At 40.0% G+C, this 17,487-nt stretch overlaps 1 long non-coding RNA gene across 1 annotated transcript in view; it reads left to right on the forward strand.

Moving 5' to 3' along the window:
• The window catches only part of LOC308178636, a 99,265-nt gene that overhangs the window by 18,056 nt on the left and 63,722 nt on the right, over positions 1–17,487 (forward strand). The window contains exons 3-4 of the long non-coding RNA XR_013939862.1: positions 1,051–1,325; positions 6,004–6,188. This is a non-coding gene — a long non-coding RNA (uncharacterized lncRNA). The remainder of the gene's footprint in view (positions 1–1,050; positions 1,326–6,003; positions 6,189–17,487) is intronic.

Consider the following 17,487-nt stretch of genomic DNA (forward strand, 5'->3'; position numbering starts at 1 on the left):
ATGCTCTTTCCTAACTACCACATAAATATAGTGAAATTTAAGAAACTCAGATCTAATCAGATAGTTCTAGGAAATCACCAATAGTCTATTCTCTCTCTCTCTTCTTCTTTTTTTTTTTTTTAATCAAAAAGAAACAATAGTTCACTTACTGTGACTGAGATCATTTGCATCTTGCTAATCCGTATTAAAGGCAGGAATAAGCCACATCCTCAATCTGTGAGACCGAGCGCTCAGTGCACCCTTCCGATAACTCATTGGTCACCCTTTGGAAGTGTAAAGCAAGTAAATCAATATGATTTATAGTTTTGGGAACAATTCTCTGCAGATCAATTTACCTAGGATAATTCTTTGAAAAACTAACTCTGGTAAAATGTTTCCTTTTCATTCTGTGCTCAAGAAGATAATTTGACTAAAGTGTTCCCTTATGCTCCAAAAACGTGACTTCTCGTGATCTAATTTTTACTTTAAACTTGCATGCACCTTTCTCTCACTACTGTACAATTGAACAGCGGGTGCTCAGACAGGAGGCTGCACTTTTTCTCTTTCTTTAGCAGAGAGAGGGGACAGAAGTGTCTGTTGCACATGACACAGCCCAGCATTCACCCAGGAGATTTGCTCATCTGGTGCGTTAGAAGCAGAATAACTCGGGGCTTTCAAGAAGTTGCTCTAAGTTGTGGGAGGTAGTATGATAAGATCTCCATCTGGCTTGTGGCAATTTGAGTACTTCTACTGCCTTGTTTATACCATTTGAAATATATAATGAATACAATCTGCTGTCCCCAAAATTATATCACATATAAGGCCTGTAAGTTTAGACTAAAAGGTTTCACAAGAGAACTTAGCACATTACTTCTCTGTAAATGTTAATTAAGTGTTCCTTGTAATGCTTTTTTGAGCTTCTATTACACCCAACAATCAGATGGAGAAATAGAGGCAGCAGGGGTGCCAAGGCAGCAGTGGAGATTCAGTCCAGTGGTCTTATTCCTTTGTATTTTGTTGCTGGCTTTCCAATTCCTCCCCAGAATTGTCACAAAGTTCTATATTTTTCAGGGAGCAGCAAGTGCCAACAGCTTCCTAAGGGAAGGTGACCCCGGATCCAAGTGTGACCCCAGCACAGGCAGTGATGGATACTGGTAATGGAGTCCATTGAGACCCCAGATACAAAGAGCGATGAACTGGGGCCTGGGTCCATCCAGGGAGCCCTACTAGGAGCAAAACCAGAAGGGGCCAGAGAGAAGCCTAAAGATGAGCTGCCTACAGCATAGGGTGAAGGTCTATCCAGGAGTCAGAGCTGCTCACAGAAACACCTACAGCTCAGACAGGGGGTAAGCGTCCTGGGGCTGAGCTTAAAGAGAGCTCCTGGGCCATGGGCTGGAGGTGGGGGTCCCACATGAGACTGGTCAAGGGAATTAAGGCCTCTTGGTAAATTCAGGGCCCTGACAATATTTAGAAATAGGTGAGTTCCAACTTTGTCAGTTTGTTTGCTTGAGTTTGGTACAGGGCATGAGCAAACAAGTCAAGGTAAATGGGGAGCTAACTGACAACTTAGGCTTGAGTCCAAATTCTCAGAAGAAGGTGGTTGTGCAACTGCAGCCTCAGCGTGAGCAGAGCCAGGGACCGGGCATGCGGCAGCTGGAGACCAGCTTTGCACAAACCAAAGAAACGTCCCGCAGTAGCCTATGCAATTGTACGCTGCAGGTACCTGCTATCTGGTCACCAACATTCTCCTGTGGCTTTTATGATTTGGGTGAATCTACTAAATCTTGACATCAATCAAACTGGCTTTAAGCGTTGTGCTTATAGTTGGGATCCTACATTAAAGGTACAACAATGTAGGGTAATTCTTTTGGAAGGGACCTACAAAGATCATCAAGTCCATATGAGAAGGCCCAGGTGGAAGAATGTGTTCCCTTAAGCTTCCAAATCTCTGTTTGCTGTGTAAAATCTCTGAGAAGACCCAACGCTTTTATGTTTCTCTAAAACATGTTGAGGTCCCTTTATGGTAAATGCTTGCACTGAGTGAGATGGATCATTTTGCTGAAAAAATGTTGTGTGGTATCAGCATTGCTCTCTTAGAATGTGTTTATAGAAAATGTTATCTATTTATATGTATTTACACTTACTTTTTGTCTTTATGAGCTGATGGAAAATAATGGCTTGGTTTGGGCAAAACGGATTTTACAGTCAGACTTCATGAATCCCTCCTCATTCATTTCAAATGTTGCCCATTTTAGCATCAACTTCCAGAGGCCCTGTATTCAAGTGCAATGCAGACCAGAAATACTGAGTACATTACAAGTAGCAGGTTACACTTCAAAACACTTGGTTCACAGTGTTCAAGGCCATTAATCATTTTTATTATTCTAAAGGACTGAAAGGGCTTAGAAACTTTGCCTAGGAAACAGTATAGATTCTGAACAGCTGCACTATGACTCCTGCTCACATTAGATTTTGGACAGACCATTGATTTTCAGTAAATGTTCTTGGCGGCCAGGAAGTGCTGAAACTGGCAAACTTTCTCTTGCAAACTTTTTTTTTTTGCTTCTGAAATGAAAAACATGCTGGTTTTTCTGATTTAGATCATCAGTATGGTCCCACTTTACCACTACATCACACCATCATAAAACTGGAATATCACGGGAATTTAGTTACAGACCAGACAAAGTCAAATTCATAGCAGGGAGCATATATATTGTATTTAATGTAATTTTATTTTATTTTATTTTATTTGATTTTATTTGAGTCTGTGGACATAGGCACTGTATAGGTAAAGTTTTGCATGTGTTTTTTCTTTGTTGTTCTGACAATTGTTAGTAAGGAAGTCAGTTGGTAGGATTTGTCTGTAAGTGAATTTAGGTTTTCAGAACTGCAAAACATTGCACTTCTCTAAGTGTGTCCACAAGCTAACGAACAAAAGTATCGTTGTTACCTCTGCAATTGTATGAATGCTAAAATTACATTTAATGTCTGTATACATTTTTGTATACTTAGCTTGGCAAACAATTACACCAACTGCTGTATGGAAAGAGGACAGGATACTTTAACTGGGGTTTCTATCCTGGAAGTTGCATGTTTCTGTTACTTGTAAACTGAAAAAAATGCTGTCTCTATTTACATTTTTTCTTTTTCTTTTCATCCTTTTTACAAGTCTCATTTTTTTTTTGTTGAGGAAGAAAGTTAAGAAATTGGAAACCCTCCTGTCCTGCCATCAGAGCTGGAAAACAAAAATGTTCAGTTGCTAAAACTTGAAACAATGCTCTGAACGGATGCGGCGTGAAGTAGCTGTATTTTGATATTTTCATTCAAACTAAAATGGAATTAGAGTTACACCATATATGAAAACATTTCTGGAAAAAAAAAAAAGGGTTGTCTTGTAATTTCATGTTTCCTGAAAAAAAAAATCTTACAAAGAAAACTGAATATTACAGATTCCTCTAATAAAGAAGAGTGCTTTATGCAAGAAAGAAAAAACAGAAGTACTACAGGCTGGTTACTGAAGTACTGCAGTCAGAGAAATAGAAACATTTTCTGTGTTTGGCATTTGCAGTCCTATGGAGATCTTTATGTAGCAAAAGTATGGGTAAAAGTGAAGTCAAATGGAGCATTTGATTTGTTTTTTCAAATATCCAATACAAAAAGAGCCACGTTTTCTAGCTTTGTAAAAGCAAACTTACTGATTGTCTCTTTTTGTTTGTTTGTTTGTTTCTGAAAATAGGCAATTACACAAAGATCTGTTATCTTTCTTTTTTTTTTCCTTTTATTTTTTTTTTTAATGGTAGAATAAGTTTCTGGTTTTCACTGCTTTCATAGGCTCAAAACCCCTGCGTGCTGAATTAAACAAAATCTCTCAAATCTCTCAAACTTTGTAACTTTAAAAATTTCATGATTTTTAAATTAATGTCACTATTTTGCGGGTGGGGTGAAGGCCTACCCTATTATGATTTAGTAGACATGCAGTTGACACAGCTGCAGAAGAGTATCAGACAGCAAGCCCCCTCTGTCTTATTTATAGAGCCCCACAAGTTTTTCATCTCTGATTGTTATTTTTATTTCAGTAGCATTTGAGATCCCATTTTCCTGTACATTCACATGAGAAAGCAGTGCCTGTCCTGAAGAACTGAGATTCTAACAGCAGACTGACAGAAGTGGGGAGAGGGAAGAGAAAGGCTCCGCTGTCCTTTCTGCTCAGCTCCAGGTTCCCAACAGCAAATTTCATGTGCAGGATACAGGGTCCTGCTGATTTCCATTTTTTTAAATACAGTAATGCTTTGGGATGCTACCAAAAAATAATTTGATGTACAGTGCCACTTTGAACGTAAACTTGAGTCTGGACAATTTTCCCCCAAAGCATGTCCAACTTCCCGAACTGCTTTCTTTTGTTGCTTTTGGGATGAACTCGACTTTCATAGCAGAGAGCCCTCTCCTTTGTTTTCAAAGTCTTTTTCTGCCAAGCAAAGTAAGTGTGTTTCTCAAGTGCAGTCCTCTGAAGGCACTGAAGCATGTTGAATACAGAAGAGTAATTTGTTCCCTCAGGCTGTATATGTCTTGTATTAAAAATTACAAGATGAGAATCTACGGCTGTGCTGAGAGCACACACTGGATTTGTTGTATGGTGAGAAGAAAACAGGTTGTGGCTAATCTTGTTCATTTGTTGCAGATAAGAGAGGTGCTACCCTTTCTGCTTTTTTGTTTTGTTGGGTCGGGATCAAATCCCCATCTGCCCATCAATGGGAACAATTGTGTCTGAGTCAAGAGTGCTTTGATTAAAAATGATATGGTTGGAAACACCCTCTTTGCTGAGAAGAAATGAATAAGGAAATGGCCCTCAAGTGTAAGCTTCTGGGGAGAGACTGTCTGCTCAGCTCACAGGCCAGTCAAAATATGCTTTCTGGCAGTGAAATTAATAAATAGACCAGCTTCAATAGATGGAGATTCAAGGGCAAGAGATTAGTGTTGTTCTAAAATTCTTTCGGGTTGGAACTTAAATCCAATTTTAATGAGGTCATAGTAGAAAATTAATTTATTTTCTATCTTCCAAACAATATCTTCTTTGTTAAACAAAAAGATTGCAGAGGTGATTTTTTAAAAAATTACTGGTATGCGCTTCAAATGTGGAAAAACTGGCCCCTTTCATTTCCTGAAGACAATCATGTGATAACCTTAAGTGGACCACATAAATGTATTAATCTCATAACCTTAAGTGTCATGGAGAACTGAGAAACCTCCACACTTTGGCTTTCCTCTGTATGGGTTGTCAAAAATGATATGACGGGAGTTGTTTTGTAGTAAAAATACAAAACTGCTGAGTAACAATGACATGAGTGTACAGCAGCCTGTTGTGGAGCAGTCTCCAGTGAAAGTGGTAGAAACTCCATTGCTCAGCTCCATCATTCAAAACATCAAAGGTTATGGCTATCGAGAGTCTCCCAGTGCCAGTGTTTTTCATAACCTCCAGCTTCTGGAACTGAATGAATTTATCAACGTTTCCGTGTACCTTACATAAGCAAGCCCACAGCTGAGTTACAAGCTTTCCTACTCATGGAGAAAAACTTAGCCATGAGACTAAAGGATTCAAATGTTAAGAAATAGGAAGAACTATCCATTTGGGATTTAGCAGATCTGGCAGTTCTTTGTGCTTTGAACCTGCAAGTTTGCCCATACCTCAGCAAATAAAAGCAGTGGCTGGTATGTGTCTGTGATAAAGTGTCAGTTGTGAGAGGTGGCACGGGCAACCTGGGGTACAGACATCCCTTAAATGTTCCCTGCTTCTCTTCTGCCTGTCATTCGTTGATAATCCATGGGCATTTGGTGTGTGTTTTCACAGAGCTGGTTGTGAGGCAGTGAGAGGTGCTGTCCGAGTGCTCAATGAGTACCAAACTGCCTGGGCTTCTGATCTGGGATCCGTGTCTGGGGCTTTGCTTTGGATCTGTCACAACTGGGATGTGAATGTCACCAGTAATTGGGTTTATGAGTGCTTTCTGTGTTCTTGTTCCCCACATGAAGCGTGAGAGTCCTTCTCATCAAAATGAGGGTTTATTTGACAACACTGGACTTGGCAACATAGCCTCAAAGAAGCGGACAGCTCTCCGATGGCAAAGTCACAGCTGGCATGGGGAAGAGCAGACGTAACGGACGGGCCCAGGAGCTTCTTGATGCAGCTGATGTCTGATGCCTCCTCACTAATGCAGGCAAGTACACATCACATATATGAGTCTCAGATGGATTTTGAGTGGAAATTCATAAAAGGCAAGACAGATATTTGGAGTAAGAGTGACATGATGGAAGTGATAGTATAACAATGATGTGTTAAATTACTATGGTCAGGAAACGGCCTCTGTATTCAACAGGTCCGGAAAAATCCCATTCTGTGTCTCATTGCTGCAGACCTTATTGTGACTGATAATTTCCAAGAAAGGCAGAAACACGTGCAGATCTGTTACTACAAGTACTTTTCAAGTGGCTTCAGAGATGCCTGGAGTTCGTTTACACACACCCTTCTACAGAATCCTCCCAGGATCTTGTGCCAGTGACCACATGTCCGGGGCACCATTAACTCTCTGGTGACTGTACAAAGCACCTCTTTTGCTCTGAAAACAAAGGGTACATCCTGTTAGAGCATTGCATGCAAATTGAAATGCATTGACAAGTAGATTGCTAAAATTTGACTTCTGAAAGGGCTGAGCCAGTCCTGCTGGGATACGAAGCCATGACTTCTGACCAGATTTCAAACCTGCTGCTTAGCTCCTTAAGGCATCACGTAGCAACTGATGCCTGCACTAAATGGAAAAGCGTATTCTGTATGTGCACATGCAGTTTAATGTCTTTGCCAAACTTTTTTCACCTCCTCTGCTACTCTAAGCCATCACCTGCTAGTGCTTGTGGTGTGCAAATTGGAGAGTTTTCTTTATGAGCTGCACATAAAATCCACACCTCTGGTCATGCATGAGAAACTGCTAAAAGAGGCTGATACAGCTCTGAAACATGTTCCATGTTTTATGGACAAGACCTTAAGGTTGTTTGCTTTTCAAAAATGCACCATGTGTCATGCGCTGACCCTGCTGGCACTCACAGATACTAAATGACACACTCTTGGCAGGGAACCCAGCTGGCTAATTATGCATGCAGTTTACCTACATACTGGCTTTAAAAGGAGCCCAATTAAATGATCCAAGGGGTCAGCAGAAAAATGAAGGCGTTACTAGTGGAGTGAAACCTTTTCTGCCTCCCCAGGCAAAACTAACCATATTCATAATGTCCAGGAAAAAAAAAAAAAAGAGAGTGCAGATGTTTTTTCCTTCAAAAAGAAGCATGCTTTGCTCATTATTTGTATTGATCATTATCACTCTTGACATTTATTTTTGTTATTACAAAAAGAGGGAGTCTCATATTATTTGGGTATTATTTTAATGCTGATCTTTTTCTCATTCAATAGCTGTCAGATTCCATAGGGCTATTTTTACAGAAGAGCTAGTTTATCTGAGCAAAGATAACAGAATCTGTCTCTTCTCTGCCTTGGCTGTTGGTATCTTATCTGGCTATGTTGATTTAACATTAGCATCATTTATAGAATAAGAAGGGCTTTCCAAATAAGTCTGTCTCCTAATCAAACTTCCAAATCAAAGTTGTCTGTCTAATAAAAGAACAAAAAACCCAAGAATACTTATTACAACTTTTGACAGTTATAGAGGATCTTCTGGAATTTCTAGAAGACTCACCAAGGGGTTTTGCCTGTGCTGCTGCCAAGCACATGATGCTGAAAGCAGTGCTGGTGCTCCATTGCAGTGCCCCACATTCTGTAAATGCCTGAGCACAGGCTGTGGTCCTGTCCCCACAGGCCAGCGGTCACCAGGCAGCACAGAAGCAGTGTGGGGATATTTCCAGCATTAAAGCATTTGGCCTCTCCCTTTTGCTCCACAGCAGTGATGAGTTTTCTCTGGAAGCGTGCCCAGGCCTGCTGGGGAATATACCTCTTGCAAAACAGGACACAAAGTTGAGTTTCCCTGATTAAATCTGGTGGCATGCACGCTTCAAGAGCTGCCCAACAAATGTCTTCTGCATTTGATGGTGTGAACCCAAAGACAGCTCACTCTGCTGCTGTCCAGGTAAAGCGTTTTTCCTTCTGGTGCCTGTAAAATAGCTGGAAAAACTTCTTGGGGGAGAAAAAATTCTAAAGTGAGCTGAATTCCCCAAGTCATTACACTTGGTTAGTGTCTTTCACAACACGGCTAAGCTCTAGGTAATGGTATGCATAACCCCGAAAAGCAGAAACAGAAAGACAGGAAATTATGGCTGAACTTGTGTTTTTCTTAGGGCGTTTGTGCTCACTGTTGGAGCAGTCAGTGCCAGGTATTGTGAAACACAGTGAGAAGCCTCTTTTCAGCTAAGTTTCTGTTTAAAACTCAGCCAGATTATTGTGAGATATGGAAATCTCCAGAAGAGGTATCCTGTAAAGGCAAGCAGCTGCTTCGAGAAGTGCCACTTGCACCTCTGGGAGTCTCGTGTACACCCAGGCAGCAGCTCCGGCATCTCAAAGAGGATCCCTCACTGGAGAGATGCGTAAGCTATGGTCATCTGGTGCTTAAAGCAGTGATGATGTGCTCTTTCAGCCTTTAAGGGTTTATCCTCATAACTGTGATTTTCAGTACATTTGTATTTCAAATGAACTCGTATTTCGTTATCTATTAACATGACATTAGGGGCATTTCCTTAAAGAGAACAAAACCTCTGCATATTCCAGTGGATACTTCTCTGGTCAGTTCTGTCTGTCTTAGGAACCCCTCAGAGTTGTGCTCAGAGTGCGTGAGGATTCACAGAAGTGGGAGTCTAACTGACAAACCTTGCTACCATGAGCATGCAGCCGTCCTGTTTCAGGACACCCAGAAGATCTGGTGAGCCCCTGGCTCATGCTGATATCTGAAGTGCCCAGCACTCTGGTGAGCAAGCGCACAGTTGTGCTCCTGAACCTCTTCTCATGCATCTTTGAAACAGCCTGAAGTCACGCTAAGTCATCTGCCATCAATTTTCCTGAGGAGTATAAAGCACAACAGGGTGATATTTGCTGAAAGCCATGTTAAGGGCTTGGTGAGTTGTTGATCATCCCGTCTTCCTCAGCCGCCTCTATGGCTTTCCTCTTCCTGGTGTCTCCCTGCAGCCTCTCCCCACCTGAAACATTGCAGTCTGCACGGCTGGCCAGCCAAATCCCTGCTTTCTGTAAGTTATTCGGGGCAGAGAAACAGCTCTTGCTTGGGATAAAAAGGAGAAGAGAAGCCGCAGCAGGGTTCCAGCCCTTAAACTTTCACAGGGTTGAAAAAATCAAATGCAGTTGAGGGGTAGCCACGTGAAAGGATTAGACTCAAAGATAGCGAATTGTTCCCAAGTACGTATTAACAAACACAAGCTTACAGCTTTAAACACTTCCCAATTAGATGTGGCATCTTCCAAATTTTGTCAGAGGAATGGTGGAGTCTTACTGTACCATTTGGCTCCAATTGCTTTTTAAGATCCTGATGTAGCAGCCAAATCATTTTATTACAAAACAGATGAGTCCTGCATGGCCTCAAGAGCTGCGCAGATGAATACCTGACAAAAAGTTCAGCGAGAACCATAAGGAACAGATCAAGTCCTGCTCACGCGTGTTGTTCATTTACACCTTGCATCACATGCAGCCCAGTGCCTTCATCTGAGCTTTGTATTAAATGTAGACAATGAGCTTGATTCACCACCGCATTCCTTTATTTTTACCTCAGGATAATTCCATTTAAATCAGAGTATGGACTGGACTAACACAGTGCTTCTTGTGCCAAAGAAATCAATGCTACAAGCCTTTGAGCTTCCTGACCTGCTGTTATGCTTTAGCTTTCACTTTGTTTTTTTTTATCCTACTTGAGGATCTTGATGGGTTCATATTTGTCAGAGGCTCCTCTGTTGTCTCAAGAGAGCCAGTTAGGTGCTAGAATTAAATGCCGAATGACAGATTTTTCATAGCATGGGAAGAGCAAAACAAAACAGCTGTCTGCATAAACCTGAAGGAGCAGGAACTAGGTTGCTCTTTAAAAATAAACTTGGCATTGGAGATGGTGACTGTGATAAAGTTATAGCCAAAAATGTTGAATATTTAGGATGCTCAAAAATATTGTTATGTTAGTGGTTTGCAAATGTGGGAACAATATATTCAAGCTTTATTTTTTTTAGCATGTTCTTTGGCTTAAAGTGAAGTTCAACATTCGAAACGACCATGTAATAATGGAACTGTTTTAGTCAATCTGTTGTTTTCCTGTATTCGGTTAGATCCTCTGCCTTTCATGCCAAAAATAAGTTTTTACTGATTTTTATTTCTGGTAGCCTGAAAGAACAAAAAAAATAGAGGATCAGCAAACTGAGGATTCAAATTCACCTGCTTAAGCTCAATAAGGCAGTGGGGGATCATGAATTTTGCTAAGATCCATATTTGACCTACAGAATAATGTGAGAGGAAGGTATAGGACTGGAATAATTCACACGCACCCCAGACTTCGTTCTTGGTAACTGGACTCTAATTAAACTATATTTACTTGTAATATGCATATATTTTGATACAGAAATCAAAGTGAGAGGGATTAAATGCTCCATGATGGTCTTTTAACAGAGATGCTTTTCAGAGCCAGGCTGTGCTTTGGCTTCCATCATAGCATTGCTGAATGTTCCCACAGTAAGTGAAAAATCTTCCTGCAGGGTGGCACTTGGTTTGGAGGCTATGACAGAGTCAGAAACCAGATTAGTTTAATGTAATATCAAGTTTTCCTGCAGGCGTTTGCTATGAGTGCATTTATCAGAGAAGCTGTAGAAATTTGGAAAGCTGTTCAACAAGAATTTTGAAGCAAAGCTAAGGTCTGAAGGTGTTCCTCAATGCCACAGCTGATAGAAGAAACAAATGCCTGTTTGTCTGTGTTTCACATGTACCTCTCCTTTCTCTCATGTGCAAGACTCAGTTATAATCTAATTCAGAAAAAAGTTTGGGGATAATAGATACTATCTAGTGGTACCTGCATGTGCTTTCACAGAAGTCATAGAGGTATCCGCAAAACTTATGTTACACTTCACAATTTATGCTGAAGTTGTTAATTCAAGCACTCAAAAAGTAGGCTGGTTGATATTTAGGGTTGTATCTTTAATGTAGCCTTTTTTTTTTTTCTATGCTTGATTCACTTAAGTCATAATTGCATTTTACTGTACTGCCTCATCCACTGGATGTTCACTGTGTTCAGGATTTTTATATGCCCTTTTAATATGTGGTCCCAGATGTTTTGTGCTGTGCATTATTCAAAGGCTGCCGGAATATAGAAGTTAATTTACTTGTGTACATTTCCGTGGTGGCATCACCATCATATCTGAATGCTTCTCAAAGTCAATTACTTCATCTTTGCATCAATGCTGCAATAGTCAATCATTATTAGCTCTCTTTTATGACTAAGTACAGAAGATAGCTGTTCAGCTTCCGCAAGTCTCCAGTGAGTATTTGCAGACTAGTATGTTTGATCTGCGTGAGGTAGAGCTAGGTGAAAGTCTGGTAACATTAGGGATTGCAAATGATCCAGGCAGCGTGCTGATTCTGACATCACCAAATTTCAAGCCTTTACTAGGGGCAAGAACTTCTCGGTGAATATCTGTGAGATTGTTATGTTTACAGTATCCCTAAGTTTCAGAGACATTACCAGGATCTAAATGTCGGTGATCTAAATGTCAATGCCAGGATCTAAACAGCAGTACTTCATGAGGTGCCTAATGTGATGAAAACCTTACACAGACCCTCTGCTCTTCTTCCTCCTGTTTTGCCTCCTTGTATCATGGTTTTGTGACCAGAGGAGCCTTAATTGCCTTTTGAACATGTCCTGAAACAGCAGGTGGAATTTATTCCTATCATTTCTTTTTGTCTTTCTCTTAACACAAAAGCAAACATCATGCTGTCTTAGAGGACACCCTAGCTAGTATTACTTGTAGATGACGCCCCATCTCTTCTTGTTAATGATGAAAAGGTCAGTGCTCACAAACACAGCTCATACTCTGCTTTCTGCAGTCCTAGGGAGGAGCCACTCTGACTTTCTGGGTGAAATCTATTTGCACTGCTCAAAGTGGAGTGTGTTGCAGGTTGGGTGGCAGCCAGCTACACAGCCCATCTGTGAAATTTGGGGGCTGCTTAGTTTGAACTAGTGTCGCTATTATATCATGTCCAAACTATTTGTGAATGGGAACTGATGGTGTTACTTTCAATGAAGAAATACCTTATCTGAAGCTGCATGCAATAGCTGGAGTTGTAAATGTGCAGAGGCTATTTAAGATTTTCAGCCTATTTGTGTGTGACTTTATATATGTACATGAACCTCTTAACAGCAGAGAGATTTCAGTCTTTTGATATAATATTAACATTATGCAATGACATGTGAGTTGCATATGAATTAGGTAAAATAAATTATAAAACTTAAAATATTAAGAGGCCAGTTTGATCATCATCTCCTGCTGGTGTCTAATTGTTTCATATAACGCTTTCTTCTATGTGATGGCTTGCTACCATTCATGAGAGCATTAGTACACTAATCAAGCATTAACATTAATCAAAGAGATATTCAATCCTACTCTGAACATGTCTGGATGACAGAGGAGCCAAGATGCTAACAGATATATATGCCTTACTTGCAAAAGCGTCATTATTAGTAGATCTTGCACCAATCACAGCAATGGGGAAGGAATTTTAGTAAAATAGGTTTAAAATAGACTAAGTTTAACAGACATGAGCAAAATGGACTGACATTTGTCAGAGCTAAATACACTCAGTTATGCAATGGAGCTTCTGCTTTCTGGCAGATGACTGGTTTATTTTAAAATCATTTTATATATCTGTTTTCTTCTCCTTTGTCTTTGCAACCCTTCATGGATGATACAGATTTTGAGAGAGGTCTGAGATTCCAACACTGGGATGCTGGAAGTGCAGGCAGTATTTTGCAGTTTTCCTGCAAGAAAGTACCCTCTCAGCTCAGAAGTTTCTCAAGCACGTACGACTTGGCTGATAGAAAAGGGAGCATATTATTTTTAACTGAACTGCCACGGATATAATAAAGTCTGCAATAAATTAAATGAGAAGGAAGGACACCTGTTCTACCCCCTTGTTCACTACAGGGCAGTGTTTGGAGGTGAGCACAGGCACGGGGGAACTTTTACGGTGCAGGAACAAAGACACCGTTGACCCCTGACATCATTTAAAGCTACTTGATGCCAAGGACTTCCTCACTTTATACGGATATTGAAACAAATAAGTCATGGAAATGATGACTGACCCCAGCCATATGGGAACAGAGAGATTAGCTGCTAATATGGAAAGTTACCTGGCCAGTGTTGAGATCAGTCCCGAGGGAAGGGGAAAGATCACAGGGAGGACTGCCGAAGCCGTGAGGTAATGTGGCCTCTGGTGATGAGGAGCTAGAGCTTGTGGCAGCCGAAAGACAAGAGGCAAAAGGTTTTCTCTGCTGTAGCCAGCAGTGTATGTAATAACATGGCTGAACGACAGAGCTGCGTTTTCTAGGATGTTCTTGATGATATGGGAATAGCAAGCATGAGGAAGTTACTGAATTTAGACTGTAAAGTGCACGAGAGAAAAAGCAGTAAAACCAAGGAGCAACAGAAGGCTGGAAAGCCAATCGTTAGTGAAGTGGAAGCAAGAACCAGGAGTCGGGGAACAGAAAAAAGGCTGCAGGAGCAAGCTGCCTGGGGAGCTAGAGCAAAGAGGCAACACAGAGCAGCGTGGCGCAAGGATGTCTCTGCTTCCAGGAACACTCTTCACATACAGCCAGAGGAGACCAAACTAAGATCAATACTGATCCAATCAAAAATGGGAAGTATATAAATACAGCAACTTGATTGCACAGGTTAAGTGGGTGGTACAGCTCTTCTTAAATACATATCCCACTGAAACCCACACGGCAAACTTCACAATGTGCTCTCTGACATAGTGGGTCACAGCACACAGGGAGATGATGTTGTCTCACTAGAGGTTATTTTGATCTAGAATTTCCAATTTCCTTGAGCATAAGGTTCAAATCCTCACTAAAACTGTTTAAATTGATTACAAAGCTGAGGTATGAAGAACTGATGAAACAACAAAAAGAAGACAGGTTTTAATCCAAATTATGGATGTTTTCTTGTAAGAAGGTCAGCCAGATCCTATCTGAAATATGTAGACTTCAAATTTAGCAAACGACCATTGATATGAATCACCTTGGAAACTTGTAACTGCAGCTGCTAGGAGGATCAAAGCTTTAGAGATCTATGGAACTGGAAAGGCAATAAAGGTTGAGAGAAAGAGAAAATAGGAAGCAAGTCTGAAGCCAATTTTCTACTTTTCACACTTGGGATAATCATTATGTAATCCTGCTTAAGAAGAACATTCAGCTGGAGAAGATGTTCTCTGCTGACAGGGAATGAATGAAACGTGTGCATACCAGTGAAAGGTTGTGGCACAGACTCCTCATTCCAGGAAATGAGGAATTAGCATGGAGCCATTCACATGAAAAATCAGAAAACATATTGTGTGGAATAATATACTGCAAGAGGTTATTCCTACACTTGTTATGAATTATTTTAAGACATAAATAGACCATGTCTATACTTCTGTCTGTCCACACATAGTGGAACTTCTGGTGAAATCAGATATCTTTTGCTGTTGGTGGTGTTTTTTGTTTGTTATGGTTTTTATTTTTTAATAAGAATATTAAAAGGCTGTTTAATCTCCTCTCCAAAATACCATAAAAATTATGATTTTTGTTTGAATCTTTGCCTTAGGATTGCTTCAAAGTCATTCTGTGGATCACTGTGCAGCAAACAAGTTAGGTCTTGTGAAGAAGATCCATAAAACAAAATGAAAAATAACAGAAGTTGAATTAAGGCATTTAAAGCTTTACCTCTCTCTCTCTTTTTTTTTTTTTTGTTTATTTGGTATTCAGTCTTGATAATTCATGATTTTATTTTTTTGGATTATTTTTCTATCTGAAGCTTTATGTAATTGGTATATACTGTATGCGTTACGTTAGCTTAACTTTTTGGTAATTACAGAAATCTGTCACCCTTAGTGCTGCCTTCAGCTTCCATTCTTGTCTCTGACTTTGGTGGCTGAAATTTTTTTCAGTGTCATAAAACTTAGGGTTGTAAAATTCATATTGTAACTTTAATAGCCACATCTGTTTTAAACATTTTTGTTTTAAGAACTCAATGTGAATTTAATGACAAGGCAATAAAAGTAAAAGTTGAAGGAAATTATCACAGATTTGTAAAGCCATAAGATATGTTTCTGGACTTCTGTGGGCCTTCAAGTTACAAAGAAACAACCCACTTGCTTTTATTGTAGCTATTCTGCTCTTAAAACATTTCATAGCTTAATCTATTAGCAAGAATTAACATTTCCTTTACATTAGTATTAATAATGACAAGTATACCCCGATGTAGGTTGTCATTAGCATACACCCACACCATGTTCAGAAGAAAAATATCTCTACAGTGCTACCACTTTGTTAAACAGTTAGCAACAATTGATAATTTATCATCATATTTTTACTGCCATATCAATCTAGAGAATCAAGAACGTAACAAAAGCCACTTCTATCTTCTTCCTTCAGTATCTCGCTATAGACCCAGCCTTTCAGATAATGTAAATCAAAGTAACAGGGCTGTTTGTTGCGGCAGGGACCCCATCTGTAGAGCTGAATCACAGAGTCTTTGAGGTTGGAAGAGATTGCCTCTTGTCCTGTCACTGGATTCCACTGACCCATCTTGTCTGCTTCCCATCAGGTATTTTACACATTAACAAGGTGCCCCAGGAGGCTTTTCTTCTATAGGATAAGCACTCCCAGCCCTCTGCACCTCTTAGTAAGTCAGATGCTCCAGTCCCTTAATCATTTCTGTTGCCCTTTGCTGGACTTACTCCAGTATACCCATGTCTCTGTTGTACTGGGAAGCCCAGAAACCTTTAAAACAACCCATCAGACGTTATAAACTTAATCTGATGTTCAGTACTTCTGACACTGGATCTCCTGGTCCTTTGCTGCCTTTCCTTCTGGGCTTTTTCTGTCTGATCTCTGTCTTTGTTGATAAATGGAGACCAAATGGAAAGCTGTAAAAATCTTTCCTGTGAATCCCTTAACATTGCATGTAATGTTTATCAAATCAGAGTCATATAAACATTTATGTAAATCAATTAGGAACAAGCAGGCAGCATTCAGGATTGCTTTCAGTATCACTTTCATACCTAAAATCCTTCTAGGCAGACCCGGTTAACCCAGTCAATATGTTAGAAGCTGTTTCAGTGCCATCTTTTATATATGTTTGCAAAACTCATTATGGCAGAGGAAAGGAAGGGGTTTTAAAGGAGAAATTCAATGACTAGAAGCATTTCAGCAACCTATACTGCCAAATATAGTTGCTACAGTGGCCTGACTCCTGGCATCTGGTTGTGGCTCAGTTGTTATGGATGTCAGTTTGGAGGACTCTCAGTTTTCTACAACATTTAATAAAGCCATTATACAGACCTCTTTCTTAGATAAGATTTTGCAAAGAAACAGAGGCTCTAACTCACTGACAACTATTTCAGATAAAGTGATTTACTAACTATTTACAAGCGAGTTGCTCCTGGTGTTCAGTGCTCACCACCAGTTCAATAGTTACAAAGTTTGTTGAAAATAAGCCCACTCAGGACAGACTTTAAATTGCTTTATACAGTAGATCAAAGATAAGAAAAGTAGTAGCAGTGCAGGTTTAAAGTAATTTGACCCTTCAAGGGGCAACAGTGAGCTCAAAGAAGTTTCTGTTACGCTGGTAAGTGATGCAGTAAGTTACCATAATAGAGGTTTATCATGCTCAGAGCTGTAGTGCTTTCTTTCTCTATCACTTTGAGATTATCGTCTTCAATTCATAGATATGCCATGGAGCAAATGCATAAGGAATACATACTTCACCAGCTCTTTATAATTGCTCAAAATAAGTCATGTATACAGAGGATATGGCTTTCCACCGGCAAGTTGGTATACACTTGTGTTGTTTGTCTGTTTTGTCTGCAAAATTCCGTGGATTAAGTTAAAAGAATCTGCTTCAGGTTTGATCGTAACAGCCCTACGTACGTACAGAAAGCAGCTAATAACTTGCCAAAATTTATGGAGCCTAACACTGTATTCTCTGATAGACTCTGGAAGCTTGAGCTGATCAAAAATCTTTCAAAACTGGTTTTTAAATTATAGATTGACTTCTGTCTGATAGTTTGTCTTGTCCATATAAGTCAACTGAAGGCACACAAAACAGGTAATTGTTTTTAATGTAAGAGTGCCCCCAATTTTTGAGCTATGTGCACAGATTCCCATTTTACTTGTTCAATAATAATTAAGCACATCTCACAAGGGAAATTTGCATACTCATCAATTATTTCCCCTGTTATTTTTGGAAGATCTGGATTGGTACATTCTAGAAAGAGCACAA

Source organism: Anser brachyrhynchus (assembly GCF_964034855.1).
Source record: "Anser brachyrhynchus genome assembly, chromosome: 16".
NCBI lineage: Eukaryota > Metazoa > Chordata > Aves > Anseriformes > Anatidae > Anser > Anser brachyrhynchus.